Raw genomic sequence first — 19,389 nt, 5'->3', positions numbered from 1 at the left:
CCGGAAGAAAACATTATTTTTGTATTAAACTTAGATGGCGTTTGTCATTCAGCGGGCTGTAAGTTGTGTAGTGTATTCCGCAAGAGGTCGCTGCCACTAGAAGAGTTGTAGACGTTGTAGTTGTTAGGTGTAGTTGGTGTAGTTCTTAGTTTTTCTTATACGAGCGGATAGATGGCGCAATAATTTGTATACTACCGCATCATTTGCGTTTCTATGTGTGAACAGCGCATCTGTACACGTGTCATTGTGTGAGTTAGTTGCTTTGCTTTGCAGTAAACATTCGATGTTTTAGATAAAAATGGTCTTCACTTCACAGCAAGATGTGTTATTGTTAATCGTGTAAACACTAGCAGAAGTAGTGACTGCAAATTTTATAGATTTCCAAAAGTAGTGTGGAAACAAGAACAGCGCAATAAATGGATAATTGCCGTAAGGACAAAAAAGTAAGTCACCTAACCTAACCTCTAAAATCATATTACCTTCCTTAAATACGCAATCATTTGATTTATGTTTTAATCGTATGAAGTTTTAACGGTGAATTATTTTGTTACAGTCCCGATGGATCTCTATGGCACCCAATTTGCAGTGCTCACTTTATCGGTGGTAGAAAGGCTGATGAACAAGTCAGTCCCAGTTATGTTCCAAGGATATTTCCCCCGCAGTAAAAAACAAAACGGATTGACGAAAATGCGGCAATATCGAGGTTTCAACGTTATATGGAACGAAGAAACGCGAAAAAAATAGAAGCAGTTAATGCTATTAATATAACTAATACAAGTGACTTTGAATTGCTGGAAAACAGTGTCAAGAATATTCTGCTCGTATGTTGAAGAAATAGCAGCTGGTACATCAAATTAGGTTTTTTGGCCAGACAAAAATGTTGTGCAGCAGACAATGCCAGAATGCTTCCGTCCGGAGTATAGTAACACTAGTCATTATTGATTGTACAGAGTTTCCTATAGAAGTACCATCAAGTGTTGATAATCGTGTGTATTGCTACTCACTCTATAAAAAGTGCTTATTAGTATTACTCCAAGAGGCTTCATTTCGTTCAAGTCAAAAGTAAGTGGTGAAAAAAAAAGTGTCTCCCAAATAACGGTAGTCAGGATTAGTCGACTACTTAGAAAATGGGGATATTGTATTGGCTGATAAGGGATTTCCGGCAATAAAGAAGGTAATTGATGAAAGTGGAAAAGAAATTGCTATTATTATGCCACATTTTCTCCAGAATAAAGGTGAATTTACAAGGGAAGAGACTGATGCAACTTATAAAATAGCTCGAGTCAGAATTCATGCCGAAAGAATAATGCAGCACTTAAAAAATTATCAGATACTACATAAAATACCTGTAAATTTATTTTATCATATTGATGATATATTACATGTTTGTTGTGTACTGGTAAACCTGCAACCACCTATATTTTCAAACAAATAAAACAACAGTTATTTTTTACAATATTTACATTATTTAAAAAGCTATTAAAACATTTTTAATTTAAATTTGTTTTTATTTCACACAAAACCTGTAAATGTTATGTGACTTTTCATGTCTGAAGGACCCTTATTGCACATGGAGCATAAGGAACCACAGACATTGACCGCCACATATTTATAACATGGGCCCGTGGACCTATGAAAATGTGTCAGTCAGGTTAGGGTTTAATATGACCAAGCACTGGACTGATCAACATTTTCATAAGTCTAATGTACAGTCAAGTTCATAAATGTGTGTACATTTTTTCACCATATTACAATGGATAAAGGTAAAGAAATTTATACATATTTATGAACTCGACTGTACATACCATTTGTCATATATTTCTTTATTTCAGTCACATGCATAAACTTACAGCTAAGGATGCCAAAACGCTTATGCGATAGGGACAATACATACATCAGAATCAAACATAGTCTAAAGATTCAAACATTAAAACAAAACAAAAACAATCAAATAAGGTCAGGTTAATATTTAGGTATGCTAGGATTCTAAGATATTAAAATGTTGAGTTCCTTACTTACAGCTAGGTATGTGTATTGCTAATTTTAACAAAGTGTGATACTGCAATATTCGGCTACTTTACTATACTTACATATAAAAAAAAACAGTAATAAACATTTTGAGTTAACAACATTTAAACATATAAATTATTATTTTTAACTAAACTTAATTAATCAGTATGCTTCATGCCTGTATGACAATGATGCTAACTGTACTTATTGAGATCAGTAGTACCTTACCTTTTATTACATATTTTAAAAGTTAATTACCTAACATTGTATTGATTATATTTTTACCTGTAAAACTATGCTTTGGCTGGTTTTTCTCACTCAAAGTTTGGTTTGTTCTTGTAGAATACAAGAGCGGTAGATAATGAGCGAAGTAAAATTCTTCACTTTTTAGAATTGCTGCTTTAATAAAGTCTTCGTCTCTGTCTGCTCTTACTATACAATACAACTACCTTTTGGTGAATATATAAAGAAATCACACATATAATAGTCATACCAGTGTCATACACTTGCACTTGAATTTGGGTATAATATAATATGGTTTGCTTCTTTTTAGTTCTGGTTGATCATTCACAAACTGCAAATATTACACTAATTATATTGTTGTTTATCAAAATCTACAATAGGTTGGTTTTTACAAGATACAGGACTTCTACTAACATTCTGACACATTCATTGCATATGTATAACAACACCGTCTACACTAGTGCACAACCAAGGCTTTCTTAGTCTCCTCGCCGAGTACCACTCTTGACACATTGATTGTTCTATTGTGTCACTACATAATTTAGAAATTTCTTTATCTGCCAACACAACATTAGCTTCATAAAAGTTTTTTAATGTTTTTTCTATCTAGACTAGCTTCACTTTGGTACACATCAAACTCTTTTCTAAAAATACTAAAGTTTTCAAGACATGTAACACAATCTTCTTTTTGAATATTAATATCAGTGTGTTCTACTAAATTTTGGATAACTTTGCTAACGGAAATTTCAATATCTTCTGTACAATTTATTTCAGCAGCTTCCAGTAAGTACACGTTTTAAGGCACAATCTTCCTTTAAATCTGAGACATCGAACTGAAAAGCTTCACACTTGTGTTTCTTTGATGTAGGATACATTTCGTGGAAGTATCTCCCTTTGGATTACTTTTCGTTCGTAAATTGTGGGACACTTGGCTTGCCCCATTTTTGTTCCTGGCTGGTTTTAGTGGTGGTGATTGATGTAGTAAATTAGTGCTGCAATGTGCTTGCATTTGCCACTTTTTTAATAAACACAATCGCATGTTACACTAGTAACATGACGATTGATATTAAGAATTAAGGCTGCCTTGTACGCAGTCGCCGTCACAGAGGCTTGACGAACCACTCGGGCTTTGATTATGTAGCTCCTGGCCTGGCGCCTTGCCAAATGTCTTGCACCTCCAGTACGTGCCCAGCTAACACCAAATTTTTGCCCTTATTCATTGTCTCGAGCTGGAAGACAATTTCATGGGTTATGGCACGAAACCCTGTTCCCGTCACAAGCACGTTCATTTTAACTGAAAACCACAATGCTAATGTAATTGTCAATACAGCCATCGTCCAAAAATGTCGAATATACTGTAACATCATTAGATTTCATTGAAATTATTACGATGTTTACTTACTTCTCGTTTGAAAGTTTTGTGACAGAATATCTCGCGAAAGAAAGATAGAAAGTTGCGCTCGCTAGGTGGCGCTGTGGTCGTGCATGGTCGGTCCCAAATGTCCGAAAACATGACTACCTATTCGATTTTTCGAAGATATATTTGATACGTAAAGGTGTATCCAGATTAAACAATTTTTCGCCAATCTGATTAAATTGCCCGATCTAGTCGAGAAGAATACCAATTTGTGAGGCCAGTATTTTCGTTCTGGGGCATTTTTTCAATTTAGAGGGCTCTAATATCACCATAAATCTAAACTTGGAGATTGACGCCAATTACATTTCTGATCAAATCGACCAATTTGATCAGGCCCGACAGGATAAATCACTTTTTGAAGATGTCAATAGGTATTGTAATTTGTGATGAATTGTATACATAAGTACATATTGTATTCATTTTCTTTAACATGACTACCTAGAGTCAGACCGAGAAAAGTCTGCAGCGATTTTGATAGCCCATACAGTGCAAGTGTCATTTTAAGGCACACAATAATTGCACACCGGCTCACAGCGTGGGATTTCCGATCAGTTTTGACTATCTTCATTTTTTAATTCATCGCATTAACCTCATCAAATTAATGCTCAAAGTGAAGGTCCAAAATTTTATCATGCATAGTTTTGGAGATAATCAAAAACTCGAGAAATGTCCATAGAAACCTAAGAAATGTAATTTCTCATTTTACGTGCATCTTTTTTAAATATTCTATTTTAGATCTATTAGGGCTGTTCTGAGGTATTCCATTCATCAAAAAAAAGTTTAATCTATGATCCAGAATGGCGATATATATTTTTTTTTACATATAGAAAAATATTTTTTTTTCTCGATAATCCTACAATTTTAGCATTTTATTTCTAAACAAAACGGTTCTATGCTACGATAGGCAGTACTGAAAAAAAAATTGAACGAAAATAACGCAGGATTGCCGAAATATGTATTTTTTAATATTTGGGTCAGGGCTGTGTACCTACATAGTTAAAATGTCTGTAAATCCAAATGAAACACAAGCGGCCGTATCTGAAAACCGTAGTAACACAATAAAATATTTATTGTTGTAATAATTAAGCATTTATTTGGTACATCAAGTATTTAGATTGTTTAGTGTGTTTTCGTTGTTGTTTGAGTGTAGAGTATTTTGTTGTTACGCTTGCCTGAAAAGCATTAACTCTATAGTAGAACGAACGGCCATATCAGGCCACTGTGACATATCTCTGATGAAGAATATGATGTGGTGTTGGGAAGGCGTCCCTCGTATATGTATTTTTTGATGTGAAACGTAAGTGAAATGTCTTTAAAAACCCGTAGGGGTCAGATCAAAAACTAAGTAATTAAGTCCGACTTACGCCTGACTGCATATTTCTAATAGGTTTTCCTGCCATCTATAGGTAAAGACCTATTTTGTGTATTTTTTTTTTCAAAACTTTAGACCCAGTAGTTTCGGATCTAAAGGGCGGGGGGAATGGTCATTTTTTTAATCGTCTCATTTACCCCCCAAAAGTGCCCCCTATGTTAAAAATTAATTTATTTACGTTACATGTCCGTCTTCGGGTGACAGACTTACATATGTGTACCAAATTTCAACTTAATTGGTTCAGTAGTTTCGAAGAAAATAGGCTGTGACAGACAGACAGCCAGACACACGAGTGATCCTATAAGGGTTCCGTTTTTTCCTTTTGAGGTACGCAACTCTAAAAAATTGTTATCAAGTTCACACACGACTGTGAAGAACGTTACACAAATTGCTGTCGAAACATGTCATGGTTTTGTCAAAAGCAGCAAGATAGAAGAAGAAATTCTTATTCATTCGGATGATGATGATAATGATGATGAATTATGACAATTCTCAATAAAGAGTTAAATTCAAAATTTTCTTTGTCAAAAACTATACCTATTGAAGTATTATTTCTTAACTTCAAACTTGACAACCCTATTTCCATAGAAATCGGAAAAAAACTTAGAAATGTTATAAATCCTAAATCCCGCAAGATTAGCTTTTGAAATTTTGAGGAATTATAGTTTATAGTCTATTTTAGTTTAGGAATTATAGTCGGATACGTCATTACCAAACTCAAGTGTAGCTGGGCGGGACATGTTGCCAGGCAGAGTGATGACAGGTGCGCCAAAATGTTAACGGAATGGTGGCCGCTTACAGACGAAAGGAGTGCCTGGCGTCCGTTGGCTCGTTGGGTGGATGACATCCGGAAGACTGCGGGTCACTTCTGGATGAGATTGGCTCGGGACCGGGATAAGTGGCGTACTCGAAGAGAGGCCTATGCTCAGCAGTGGGCGATAAAAGGCTGATATGATGATGATGTATGATGATAGTTTACCTTATTTTAATTACACTCTATAAAAAATAAAAGGCTAATATTGGAAAATATATGAGAAATAAAAAAAATGTTAAAAAACTTTAGCATCTTATAACTTTTAATTCAAAGGCACTATTAAGATGCTGATATTTTGTACAATTATTGAGTATCTTTCACTTAAACTCAGTAATAAAACTTGCGGCCACATTGACAATACTTTAGGAAATAAACCGATAAACATGATTTCTTAAGGTCATTGACCTCATCTACAAAAAAAAATATTTTACGTAAACTAAGCAAGATCACACGGGAGTTTTACAGTGGGATGTAAAATATTATAAAGCATATAATAAAAATATAAAACGAAGGTGGTCAAAACTGATCGAAAATCCCTCACTGTGCGGCTGCGTGTGCGTGACGAGCACGTGCGCGTTCGGCGTTGTAGTATACAGATCCTTATGAGAGACGGCACACCGCTTGCATGACGTGTGCGTGTGCGCGGCGTACGCGCACGTGCACGTCACCATAGATATAATATACTTAAAGATTACGTCTAAGCGAGCTGTCACTGTAACCACTTTTGTTTAGTGTACGATTAACAATGTAACTCCACCTTGCTGTAGCCATGTCGATAAAGTCATAACGATAAACTATCGACATTTCTTGCAATTTTAATTTTACTTCAAAGGTTTAACGATACCTAAAATGAATAAAAACGCTTTTATTCTTTATTGTGGTTATCAGATCACAATTTTATCGTCACGCCCCAGCAGGGAACGAAGGGAAAGTTCAGATATTTAATTAAAATACATAAATACCTACTAAAATATGTGTTCCGCAATAATTGAATTATTTTATTATATTCTAATATATTGCGCTGACACGCTAGCGGCGTCCTACGTCCCATCGGCCAGCAGGCGTGCTGGCGCGGCGGCGGACACTCGGGAGCGTCAAAAGGTAGCCAAGTACAGCTGTCTCGGCGCCCAATACGACTTCGTCGCGTTTGGCGTTGAGACGCTTGGTTCGTGGGGCAGAGGCGCACAGATGCTCCACAGGGAGGCAACGGGCGACCCCCGCGCGGGCAGCTTTCTCGCGCAGAGAATTTCAATTGCAATCCAGCGCGGGAACGCTGCCTGCGTGTTGGGCACCCTCCCGAGGGCACCAAATTTTGATAGGTATTTTTAATTTTTAGTTTTAGTTATTTTAATTGTAGTTAGTTTTAGTTTTATATTCTTATTGTTTGTCTTCTAATATATTCAGTAACCATTAGCATTTTAATTATGTTTATGTTTAACGAAGATATTGAAGCTTCAATTAATAGCTATTTCGTTCCACTGTGTAGCGTTTATCGATATATAACATGATTAAAATCGACTTTTCACATCCCTAAAAGAGCACACATGGGCCATTTTATTTAAAGTTGTCCCCTACACTTTTTTTTCAAAATTGGGATTTTTTGTGTTATTTCTACTCAGAATCATGTGCTCTTTTGATCCTAATAGGAGAAAAAAGTGTCCAAAGATTTCCATACATTTTTCGATCTTTCCATTCCGAAACCGCCATACAAAGTCTATGAAAAAATGGTAACGGAATGGGAAAAAACCTTGGGACACTTTTTTCTCCTATTAGGATAGAAAGAACTCGTGATTCTGAGTAGTTCATCTTGTCAACAGTATGGTTGTCCTTTTTTGACAAATGGCATTGTTAAAAGAGCGAGGAGAGAGAAGAGATACTAGTTGCTGCGCCGTCAAAGTGAACAGACAACGTTGGGGCCTTGCAAGTCACGCACACGCAAGCCGGTGTGCGAAGGCCTTTAAATGTCAAACTTCTATGAAATTATGACGTGTAAATAACACTTGCACTGCATGGGCTATCAAAATCGCTGCAAACTTCCCTTGGTCCAACTCTATTCGACTTTTCGAAGATATCTATCACTTTTTTGTAGGTAGTTAACTGTTACTATATCCAGCATTACTTACCTTTTTATTACATAATTAATATAATTATGTTACGAGTATAATATTTGAGGTTGTCATGGTACCCAGTGTAAATAAATAATTATGTCAGTAGAAAAATAGAACTTTAATTTGCGAAAAATTATCAAATATACTTGGTCAAGCAGATCTTGTCAGTAGAAAAAGGCGACAGATTTGAAAAATGTAGGCGCGAAGGGATATCGTCTCATAGAAAATTTGAATTTCGTGCCTTTTTCTACTGACAAGATTTGCTTGACCATCTATATATTACAAATAGGTAAAAATACTTAAATGTAATGTATCGTGTTACCGCGCGTCGGTAACATTAATATTATGTGAAAGAAAAATGTATTACAGTTATTAAAATTAATAAGACATCGCTAATGCTATTATCCGTATGAATATATTTATATATTTTTTTAATATCAAACAGCTTCAAAAAATATGCGTCAAACGAAACGCATTCAGAGGGCCTACTGCGAACCACGTTCGACGTGTTGCCTCCCTGTCGCACTTACGTACAAATTTACAAGTGCGACAGAGGGGCAACACGTCGAACGTGGTTCGCGGTAGGCCCTCAGTACGGGCAAGTACGGGTATGGTCGAAGCGCCATCTCACGAAATCTATTATCAACATTGAGGCAAGACGAGAGCATGACGATAGTTGTCATTCAAACCCGTCAGATGACATTAATACAGAATCACACTTATTGCAACCATTTGCAACATTTGACACTACTAGAGACATCTGCTGTACTTTTGGGAACTATATATAAAGTCACGCTACTCAATATGGCGATTGCTCGTCCTAGTAGACTAGTCCGTGGTACCGTATAATGGGGTGAGTAGGTGCAAAACTGACATTCAAACCTCGATAACATTTTATTTTTACATATGCAAACTGAATGGTGTATATAATAAGTGTTCCGGACGTTTGTATTTTAGTTTTTATTTTATTTTGGGTAGTTCAATTTCATAACTTTGACGATAAATAGGAAATCCCACCTCACCCCGTAGTCCCTCGTATTTGGGGTGAGTTGGGTTTTCATACAAAGGTTATTTTGGAAGATTGTTGGATCGATTTTTTTTTATGAGTATTACTATAGCTCAATTTTAAATTGGAATACATTATTTTTATAGCAGTAGTATTAAAATCCCATCTCACCCCCCTTTCATCCCTTCTCTCCCCATTCATAACCCAATTCTCCCCGCGAACCCTACTCACCCCATTTTACGGTACTGAAATGACGCCAGATCTGTTACTAATTCTAATCCATTTGAAAACTGAAACTCACGGGTACCTAATGATTCTCCGATAAACTTTTAGCAGATCATCGATTCGCCGACAACGATTCGCCGAACATCGTTTCGCAGAGTCATTTATTTGTCAATGTAACTTCTGGTCAACTAACGTTACGTAGACTCTTGGTTCACATACCGTTCAGTTTGCTTCTGTGTAAATTCGCAGAACTATTATTGGACGATTTCCATTTGGCAGAGTAATCGTTTCGTTTAAGCAATGTTTAGTCGAATAACGTTTCACATTTTACATATAAGTCGTTATTTTCGAAACAAAAGAATGAAATAAAATTTTATCATTTTTTAAGTAAATGCGTTAAGTATAATTATGTATATAAAGTTACGAAGAAGTTAGCGAATATGTAGTGTCAAACTCGTGGTAAGGCTACAGTTGCACTTCATGAAATTGGTGGATTTCAGGAGGAAATGCTTGAGTTACTTTAGAAAATACCGAAATCATAATACACATGCCTTTAAAAATTGAGGGGTTCCGTCAATTCCTCATGGATTACAACATCAGATCAGAACTAAAATTATTATGGGAATACCTCGCAGGTAACTTTTTTCAAACAAAAAAAGAATAACTCAAATCGGACCATGGGTGCTGGAATAATCGCTAAACATACTACTTAAAAAAAATCATCATCATTATCATCAATTCATCAACAATCATCATCATCGGGTGCACTTCATCAATAATTGAAATCTCACCTTATTTTATAATTTTTTTTAGCATTAGAAAGAAGGTAAGCGACGTTGACATGTCTTTTAATTGAAAAACGCTTTTTAAAAATCAGTAACTAAGTATTACTTATGAAAGCAGAAGAATATAAATGATCGTATTAGATTCGTGAATGTTACATATTTGCCATGACTTATTTTTAAAAAGAGTTTTTCATTTAAAAGACACGTCAAGATTGTTTACCGTTTTTCTAATGCTAAAAAAACGAACATTCAATATTAATGCCAAATGAACATTCGACCTATTGTGTTTCGACCAATGGTTTCTCGGGTAATTATGACAGTTACTAAATGCTAATTCTACGAATAGTAAATATGCGTATCAATGTTCTGCTTATTGACTACTCTCGCAAATTACTATTATGCGTAACGAGATTCGGCGAATCGTTACTCTGCCAAACAACCCGTCTGCGAATCGTTGTCGGCGAAACAAAAATCGGCGTATTTTTTTTCGGAATATCAATAGGGCACCGAAACTCACACTTGGTATTTCAGCCACATCCTTAAAATGTTCATGCCACATAGCAGCCGGCGAGAATAAAAACTGACAAGCGCCTACGTGCTGAGGATAGTGAAACATTTTCCTCGCATGGACCACTATTTATGGCAGAATCGTTTTTGCACACCCGGACCTCAGTAAACCACTAACAATGTAAGAATGTTAGCATACATTTTTTCCTAACCTACCGCTTACAATACGAGCCAAAAACTGTTAAGTTTTTATCGTTTAGTGCTGAAACTGAACCGTTTTCAGGCGTAGATACTACCTAATCTCTTGGATGTTACCGCCGTGTTAGCAGGATAAACTCTACTTATAACCATGTCTTTGAGTGCTCTTCAATTTTTAGTTCGGTAATTATGGAGATTTACCAAAAAACTTTGACTAAAAGACTTGTCACATCGAACACTAACAGATGTACGAACGATACAATACGAATATGATAGTTTGGTACGCCGCTGATCTGAAACGTGGCGGTAACACCCAAGGGATCAAACCACTTGGTTGAATTCAGAACTGAAGGCCTACCTCAAACACCAATTCTAAATAAATTTATGTCACTTGAATAGCGATGGAAATGGACATAGACTTTCTTGGATTTCGGATTATCGCGGTAGCCGCTCAGTGTGAACCGTCACCGAAGGTCGAACGCCAAATTTAACAAAAATTGAATTGATTAAAAAATATAATTTATTCCTAAATTGTCCACCGCTTTCGTTTAATTGTTCTTTTTCTTACCCTAACGAGGTAAGTCTCGGGCAGAGTTGGGCAAAAATTAACTTGAATAAGAATAAGAATAAAAACAGAAATTTTATTCTTATTCAAATCGATTTGAATTAGAATTATTCTTGCACTAGTTATTTTAGAATAAAATTAAGGTGAATAAATCATGTGACTCTTATTTTAAATGCGGAATAAAAAACAGAATAATTATTCTAGAAGTGGGCCTATTCTAACTAAGGTTTTATTCAATTAAAATGTTATTTATAATTAAGTTAATTTTTGTAGTACAATCGGTTATATTTTGTAAGTTGATTTTCAACCTTCTATTTAAAAGTCGGATTGATTTGATATTTGTTACTATAGTTTAGGTATAGTACACATTGAAGAGTTCCGCTATACACTATCTAGTTCTATCATCCGATCAGGGTGCTTAGCCAACATACCAAACGTTGACCCTCCGTAGAGTTGCGCATAGTCTCTCTCTATCACTCTTACATATTAGTGCGATAGAGAGACAGATAGCGTTTCGTTGTCGTAGCGCGAACGTTTGGCATGTTGGCTACGATCCCAATGTGCCTAGCCAAGATGCCAATTTTTGTTTTTATTTTAATAACCGAATCATTAGGTAAATTTAGCTGTTCTGGGGGCCTAGCCAACATGCCAATCGCTTGCGCTCCAACAACGAAGCGCTTTCTGTCTCTATCACTCTTACATATTAGTGCGATAGAGAGACAAAGACAGCGTTTCGTTGTCGTAGCGCAAACGTTTGGCGTGTTGGCTACGCTCCCAATGTGCCTAGCCAAGATGCCAATTTTTGTTTTTATTCTTATAACCAAATCATTAGGTAAATTAAGCTGTTCTGGAGGCCTTGCCAACATGCCAATCGCTTGGGCTCCAACAACGAAGCGCTTTCTTTCTCTATCACTCTTACATATTAGTGCGATAGAGAGACAAAGATAGCGTTTCGTTGTCGTAGCGTAAACGTTTGGCGTGTTGGCTACGCTCCCAATGTGCCTAGCCAAGATGCCAATTTTTGTTTTTATTTTTATAACCAAATCAATAGGGAAATTAAGCTGTTCTGGGGGCCTAGCCAACATGCCAATCGCTTGGGCTCCAACAACTAAGCGCTTTCTGTCTCTATCACTCTTACATATTAGTGCGATAGAGAGACAACGACAGCGTTTCGTTGTCGTAGCGCAAACGTTTGGCGTGTTGGCTACGCTCCCAATGTGCCTAGCCAAGATGCCAATTTTAGTTTTTATTCTTATAACCAAATCATTAGGTAAATTAAGCTGTTCTGGAGGCCTAGCCAACATGCCAATCGCTTGGGCTCCAACAACGAAGCGCTTTCTTTCTCTATCACTCTTACATATTAGTGCGATAGAGAGACAAAGATAGCGTTTCGTTGTCGTAGCGCGAACGTTTGGCATGTTGGCTACGCTCCCAATGTGCCTAGCCAAGATGCCAATTTTTGTTTTTATTCTTATAACCAAATCATTAGGTAAATTAAGCTGTTCTGGAGGCCTAGCCAACATGCCAATCGCTTGGGCTCCAACAACGAAGCGCTTTCTTTCTCTATCACTCTTACATATTAGTGCGATAGAGAGACAGAGATAGCGTTTCGTTGTCGTAGCGCAAACGTTTGGCGTGTTTACGCTCCCAATGTGCCTAGCCAAGATGCCAATTTTTGTTTTTATTCTTATAACCAAATCATTAGGTAAATTAAGCTGTTCTGGAGGCCTAGCCAACATGCCAATCGCTTGGGCTCCAACAACGAAGCGCTTTCTTTCTCTATCACTCTTACATATTAGTGCGATAGAGAGACAAAGATAGCTTTTCGTTGTCGTAGCGCGAACGTTTGGCATGTTGGCTACGCTCCCAATGTGCCTAGCCAAGATGCCAATTTTTGTTTTTATTCTTATAACCAAATCATTAGGTAAATTAAGCTGTTCTGGAGGCCTAGCCAACATGCCAATCGCTTGGGCTCCAACAACGAAGCGCTTTCTTTCTCTATCACTCTTACATATTAGTGCGATAGAGAGACAGAGATAGCGTTTCGTTGTCCTAGCGCAAACGATTGGCATATTGGCTACGCACCCAAGGTGCCTAGCCTAGATGACAATTTTTGTTTTTAATTTAATAACCAAATCATTGAGTAAATTTAGCTGTTCTGGGGGCCTAGCCAAGATGCCAATCGCTTGTGCTCCGACAACGCAGCACTTTCTGTCTCTATCACTCTTACATATTAGTGCGATAGAGAGACAGAGATACCGTTTCGTTCTCGTAGCGCAAACGATTGGCATATTGGCTACGCACCCAAGGTGCCTAGCCAAGATGTCAATTTTTGTTTTTAATTTGATAACCAAATCTTTGGGTACAATTTAGCTGTTCAGGGGGCCTAGCCAATATGCCAATCGCTTGCGCTTCAACAATGAAGCACTTTCTGTCTGTATCACTCTTACATATTAAATAGTGCGATAGACAGACAAAGATAGCGTTTCGTTGTCGTAGCGCAAACGTTTGGCATGTTGGATATTACGCTCCCAATGTGCCTAGCCAAGATGACAATATTTGTTTTTAATTTAATAACCAAATCTTTGGTTACAATTTAGCTGTTCTGGGGGCCTAGCCATTATGCCAATCGTTTGCGCTCCGACAACGAAGCGCTCTCTCTGTCTCTCTAGCGCACTAATAAATAAGCGCTTTGTTGTTGGAGCGCAAGCGATTGTCATGTTGGCTAGGCCCCCAGAACAGCTAAATTTACCTAATGATTCGGTTATTCAAATAAAAACAAAAATTGGCATCTTGGCTAGGCACATTGAGAGCGTAGCCAACATGCCAAACGTTCGCGCTACGACAACGAAACGCTATCTTTGTCTCTCTATCGCACTAATATGTAAGAGTGATAGAGAAAGAAAGCGCTTAGTTGTTGGAGCCCAAGCGATTGGCATGTTGGCTAGGCCCCCAGAACAGCTTAATTTACCTAATGATTTGGTTATAAAAATAAAAACAAAAATTGGCATCTTGGCTAGGCACATTGGGAGCGTAGCCAACACGCCAAACGTTTACGCTACGACAACGAAACGCTATCTTTGTCTCTCTATCGCACTAATATGTAAGAGTGATAGAGACAGAAAGCGCTTCGTTGTTGGAGCGCAAGCGATTGGCATGTTGGCTAGGCCCCCAGAACAGCTAAATTTACCTAATGATTCGGTTATTAAAATAAAAACTAAAATTGGCATCTTGGCTAGGCACATTGGGAGCGTAGCCAACATGCCAAACGTTTGCGCTACGACAACGAAACGCTATCTTTGTCTCTCTATCGCACTAATATGTAAGAGTGATAGAGACAGAAAGCGCTTCGTTGTTGGAGCGCAAGCGATTGGCATGTTGGCTAGGCCCCCAGAACAGCTAAATTTACCTAATGATTTGGTTATTAAAATAAAAACAAAAATTGGCCTCTTGGCTAGGCACATTGGGAGCGTAGCCAACATGCCAAACGTTCGCGCTACGACAATGAAACGCTATCTTTGTCTCTCTATCGCACTAATATGTAAGAGTGATAGAGAAAGAAAGCGCTTCGTTGTTGGAGCCCAAGCGATTGGCATGTTGGCTAGGCCCCCAGAACAGCTAAATTTACCTAATGATTCGGTTATTCAAATAAAAACAAAAATTGGCATCTTGGCTAGGCACATTGGGAGCGTAGCCAACATGCCAAACGTTCGCGCTACGACAACGAAACGCTATCTTTGTCTCTCTATCGCACTAATATGTAAGAGTGATAGAGAAAGAAAGCGCTTAGTTGTTGAAGCCCAAGCGATTGGCATGTTGGCTAGGCCCCCAGAACAGCTTAATTTACCTAATGATTTGGTTATAAAAATAAAAACAAAAATTGGCATCTTGGCTAGGCACATTGGGAGCGTAGCCAACACGCCAAACGTTTACGCTACGACAACGAAACGCTATCTTTGTCTCTCTATCGCACTAATATGTAAGAGTGATAGAGACAGAAAGCGCTTCGTTGTTGGAGCGCAAGCGATTGGCATATTGGCTAGGCCTCCAGAACAACTAAATTTACCTAATGATTTGGTTATTAAAATAAAAACAAAAATTGTCATCTTGGCTAGGCACCTTGGGTTCGTAGCCAATATGCCAATCGTTTGCGCTACGTCAACGGAACGCTACCTCCGTCTCTCTATCGCACTAATATGTAAGAGTGATAGAGACAAAGCGCTTCGTTGTCGGAGCGCAAACGATTGGCATCTTGGCTAGGCCCCTAGACCAGCTAAATTGAACCTGATGATTTGGTTAGGAAATTAAAAATAATACGGTTACTGAAACTATGCGTTATGCGACAGTCAATTTGTAAGATTTTATTCCATAAAATAGGTATAAATTAGACAAGAGACTAACTACTATTACATCTATCTAACTACATATACGTAATTAGTACCTATACGGTACCCGGACTACATTTTTATTCGTCGAATATTATTTCGATTAAAAATCATGATTATATTTATTTGATTAAGAATAAGTTATTCTCATTCAATTTTTTCTCATACGAATTATTCCCGACCAAAATTATTTGAATATTTTTGACGGGAATAAAATCGAGATGATTTTATTCCTACGAATTCTTATTCAAATAATGATTTTATTCTTGAATGCCCAACACTGGTCTCGGGTCAGCATTATGCTTAGGCGAGCCCATTTCGTGGTAAATAATATGTAATAATGTTTTTATTAAACCGACTAAATTCCAATACAATTGACGAGACACAAGCCTACTTTTCGTTTTGTTAATTGATTTGGTTTCCTTGTATATGCTTTTTACACCTCTCCTATGTAACATTGGCAGTGTTAAAACTGGCTAATTTTGTGTCAAATAGTAATAATAGATATAATTATTATAACACTTTAAACTCTTGCGTTTTGTACACATATTTAATTACACACACGGGTCTACGGGGTTACGGGGTTGTTGGGACGTCAGTCTTTCCGTGACCACAGCTAGTGCAACTCCGCTGAAACGTCGGAATTAGGTAAAAACAATGAAATTATATCGCGGTAGACCCGTTTGTGTAGTTAAATATGAATAGATATATTATCGAGGTTTTAATTTAGCTTATAGCAACCGGGTAATCTACTAAATTTGGTAATGGTATTCTTTCAAATGACGCGGGCTTCTATCAACATTTGCGATATTTAGTAACTATCAAAAAGCGATACAGCGTTAAGTACCTAGTAAAGTCAGTGTGGATGTAAGCAATAAACACGTCATCATCCCTAACGCTATCTCAGACTATTTTTTCTTAATCCGACAACCATAAATATTTATGTTTCTATAAAAACTTCCGCCATCCCGCCGCGGCGGAAGTGAACATAAAGATAAAGAAACAGTAAACCGGGCTCGTTTATTAGGAAAATGTCGCTAACTGGTCATTGCGGTTAGAATTCTGGAAAAGATCCAAAGTCATCTCGATCATTTCCAATGTAATTCGATTCTTTGTTGCGCAAGTATCTACCTAATTATCATTAATGATATTCAACTAACCTACCTATCTATGATCTAAGTATGTAATCACAGTGCACGGTAATTGGGATGTTTCCCCTACTTAAAATAAATTATTTCACACCATGCACGAAACGAAATAAACCACCAGATAAAAAAAATCATAGATAGCAATTATTTTTAAACACAATTTCTATTTAATAAATCGAATTAACATATAAAAAGTAGGTGAGTTCTGTTGACCGTGGCGTAACTATACTCGTTTTAATATAAATGCCATATTAGCAAATCGTTTTGACAGTTCTAAAAAAGGAGCTGATTTGACTAGTAGGAAAGTAGCCAATTACAAGTAGGCCAAAAACCATAATTATTATGGGACAATCTTGATACACAAATCAACCTAGCCCCACAGCAGTAAGCTTAATAAGGCCTGTGTTGTGGATACTAGACGATGATATTATGGATATAATTATCTTATTATCGATATAATTATTATGGATATTATATAGGTATAGGTAACTTAAAATTAAAACTACCTACAAAACTAAACTAACATTAAAATAAACCCTTAAAAATTAAACAACAATCAAAAAAATACCCACCTATGAAAGGTCCCCCAAGTCTGTATAGATTGTACCTACTGAAATACGTAGAAAACATCGATAACTCAAGAACAAATATATATGATGAACGCACAAATAAATGCCGTTATCAGGATTAGAACTCGGGACCTTTTGCTTCCTATGCAGCTGGTAGGCATGGTCACTACCGCATAGGCTAGGAGGTGGAAAAAAAATAAAGCCGCTTTTATATAAAAGAAATATGTGAAGTTGAATAAAAACCTTCCATCAAATCATGTACTCATGTAGTCTGGTATTCTGTACTCAAATTAAGCAATAGAATTATTGCTGACCCAAATGGAGGGCCGAGATCCGAGAACAACGTGTAAACTTTTTCTCTGAAACCACATTGTATTCGTGTTTGAGTATCTCTATTATCAAGACATTAATAGCCCTTCAAATAAAAAGGGTTCCCTATTGTTCGCCAATCCTAATGGATATTTTTCACGCAAAAAGTATCTCCCCATACGTGATAAAACCCCTGAAATAAAACGTCATTTCCATTCTCACGCTACGTGAGACTTTGCTTCTCTGATACTGTATTCAGTGCGCGGACATAGATATCTATATATCTATCCATATGAACCTCTCTATAGATTACTATCGCAGTAGGCAGATGATGACCAGTTGGTTTTTTTAGGAGATTTTTATTTGTTAAGTGTATACCTACCCACTTTATGAATGGAAGTCATTCATAAACTATATACTTTTGCACCTCGCTGTACCATAAAAAATGTCCGATTGTTCCATCTATGAAATGAATATGAAGATGATCCTTAGGTCTGGATTAAAAGAAGTTCCTATTTGAGTTTTATTAAAAATAACAAAACTTACATTTCAACGTAATCAACGAGCGGTAGGCACAATACATTTTCCATGGAATAAATATCTTACATCAAAGTCTGACAATACAACAATCCTTGAAGCGTCACTCCAAATATAAAATTCTATAAGATCCTATCAATGTAATTCAATAGCCCGTACCCAAAATACAACATTGAATCGAACGTCGTAGAAAGCTGATCACAATCTGTCTAGTGTGATCCCCGGAGAGCCTCCGTCTAAGTGTACCATATTCTATTTGAAGATATTGTTCTGTCGTAATAAAATAAATGACAATAGCTATCCGACACAACGAAATGTGGTGAAAATAAAGTCGGCGCGTCTGTACACGGCGGCTCTAATAGCATTATAAGGTAAGGGGAGTTAGCTGTTTTCTAGAATATGTAGCGTGTGACAAATTTTTGCTTGGTGTCAATAGATCCTGCTTGGCTACAAGTAGCATGTTTTTCACAATGCAACAGAAATGACATATTTAGGCCAGTCAAGTTAGATTTTTGCAGTAATTAAGTAATTCCCAGCAAGCTGGAAATCGTCTTAATACCTTCAGTTTATTCTAAATTAGTGTAATCCGTTACTTTGCTCAATTCAGAAATATTTATTATTCCAGGAGTTGTTGTAGAATTTTTTTTGCTCTTTTTCAGTTTTTTGCTTGTAGTTCAAACACGGTACGTCCGGCAGAAAATTTGCTCTAATCATGATAAAAATTGACATCTGAGGATCCGAATTATAAATTCCTAGTCAAATATTGTAAAAAAAAGGCCGCCACTTTGAATTTCTTTTTTTTTGGTAAAATTGTGTTAAAATACGTAAAAAATTTTCACTAGTGTCTAATCCTCAACAACCTTGCTGGTAGTGATATTGTAATTGATGGTGGGTTTCTTCTACATCGAGTAGTTTTGTCAATCCCAGGTAAAATGTATCTCCCAACGCTCCCAAAATTTATCCACACCTGGGATGGAGCAAACTCGGATTATACGCATTTAGGACCAAATGAAGGTATTAAAATGATTAGAATAGAATAGAATAGAATTTCTTTATTTGATTTCCAGCTTGCTGGGAATTAATTCCATAAACGCTTTTTTTATTTAATTTGACTGGCCTATTTGTTCGAAATAAAGAATTGCTTTATTCCCAATACTGTTTAACGGTGCTATTCAAGTTTTAGCCAAAATC

General features: G+C 36.9%; 1 long non-coding RNA gene across 1 annotated transcript; it reads left to right on the top strand.

Annotated features, from left to right (window-relative positions):
* The first annotated feature begins 254 nt into the window (after positions 1–254).
* LOC134798537 (uncharacterized) lies at positions 255–731 on the top strand. The gene is made up of 2 exons (XR_010145209.1): positions 255–443; positions 554–731. It is a non-coding gene; the product is annotated as an uncharacterized LOC134798537 (long non-coding RNA).
* The last annotated feature ends 18,658 nt before the right edge of the window (positions 732–19,389 follow it).

The sequence above is a fragment of the Cydia splendana genome, chromosome 17, assembly GCF_910591565.1.
Source record: "Cydia splendana chromosome 17, ilCydSple1.2, whole genome shotgun sequence".
In the NCBI taxonomy this organism is placed as follows: domain Eukaryota; kingdom Metazoa; phylum Arthropoda; class Insecta; order Lepidoptera; family Tortricidae; genus Cydia; species Cydia splendana.
This window is presented reverse-complemented; position numbering and strand designations above follow the sequence as displayed.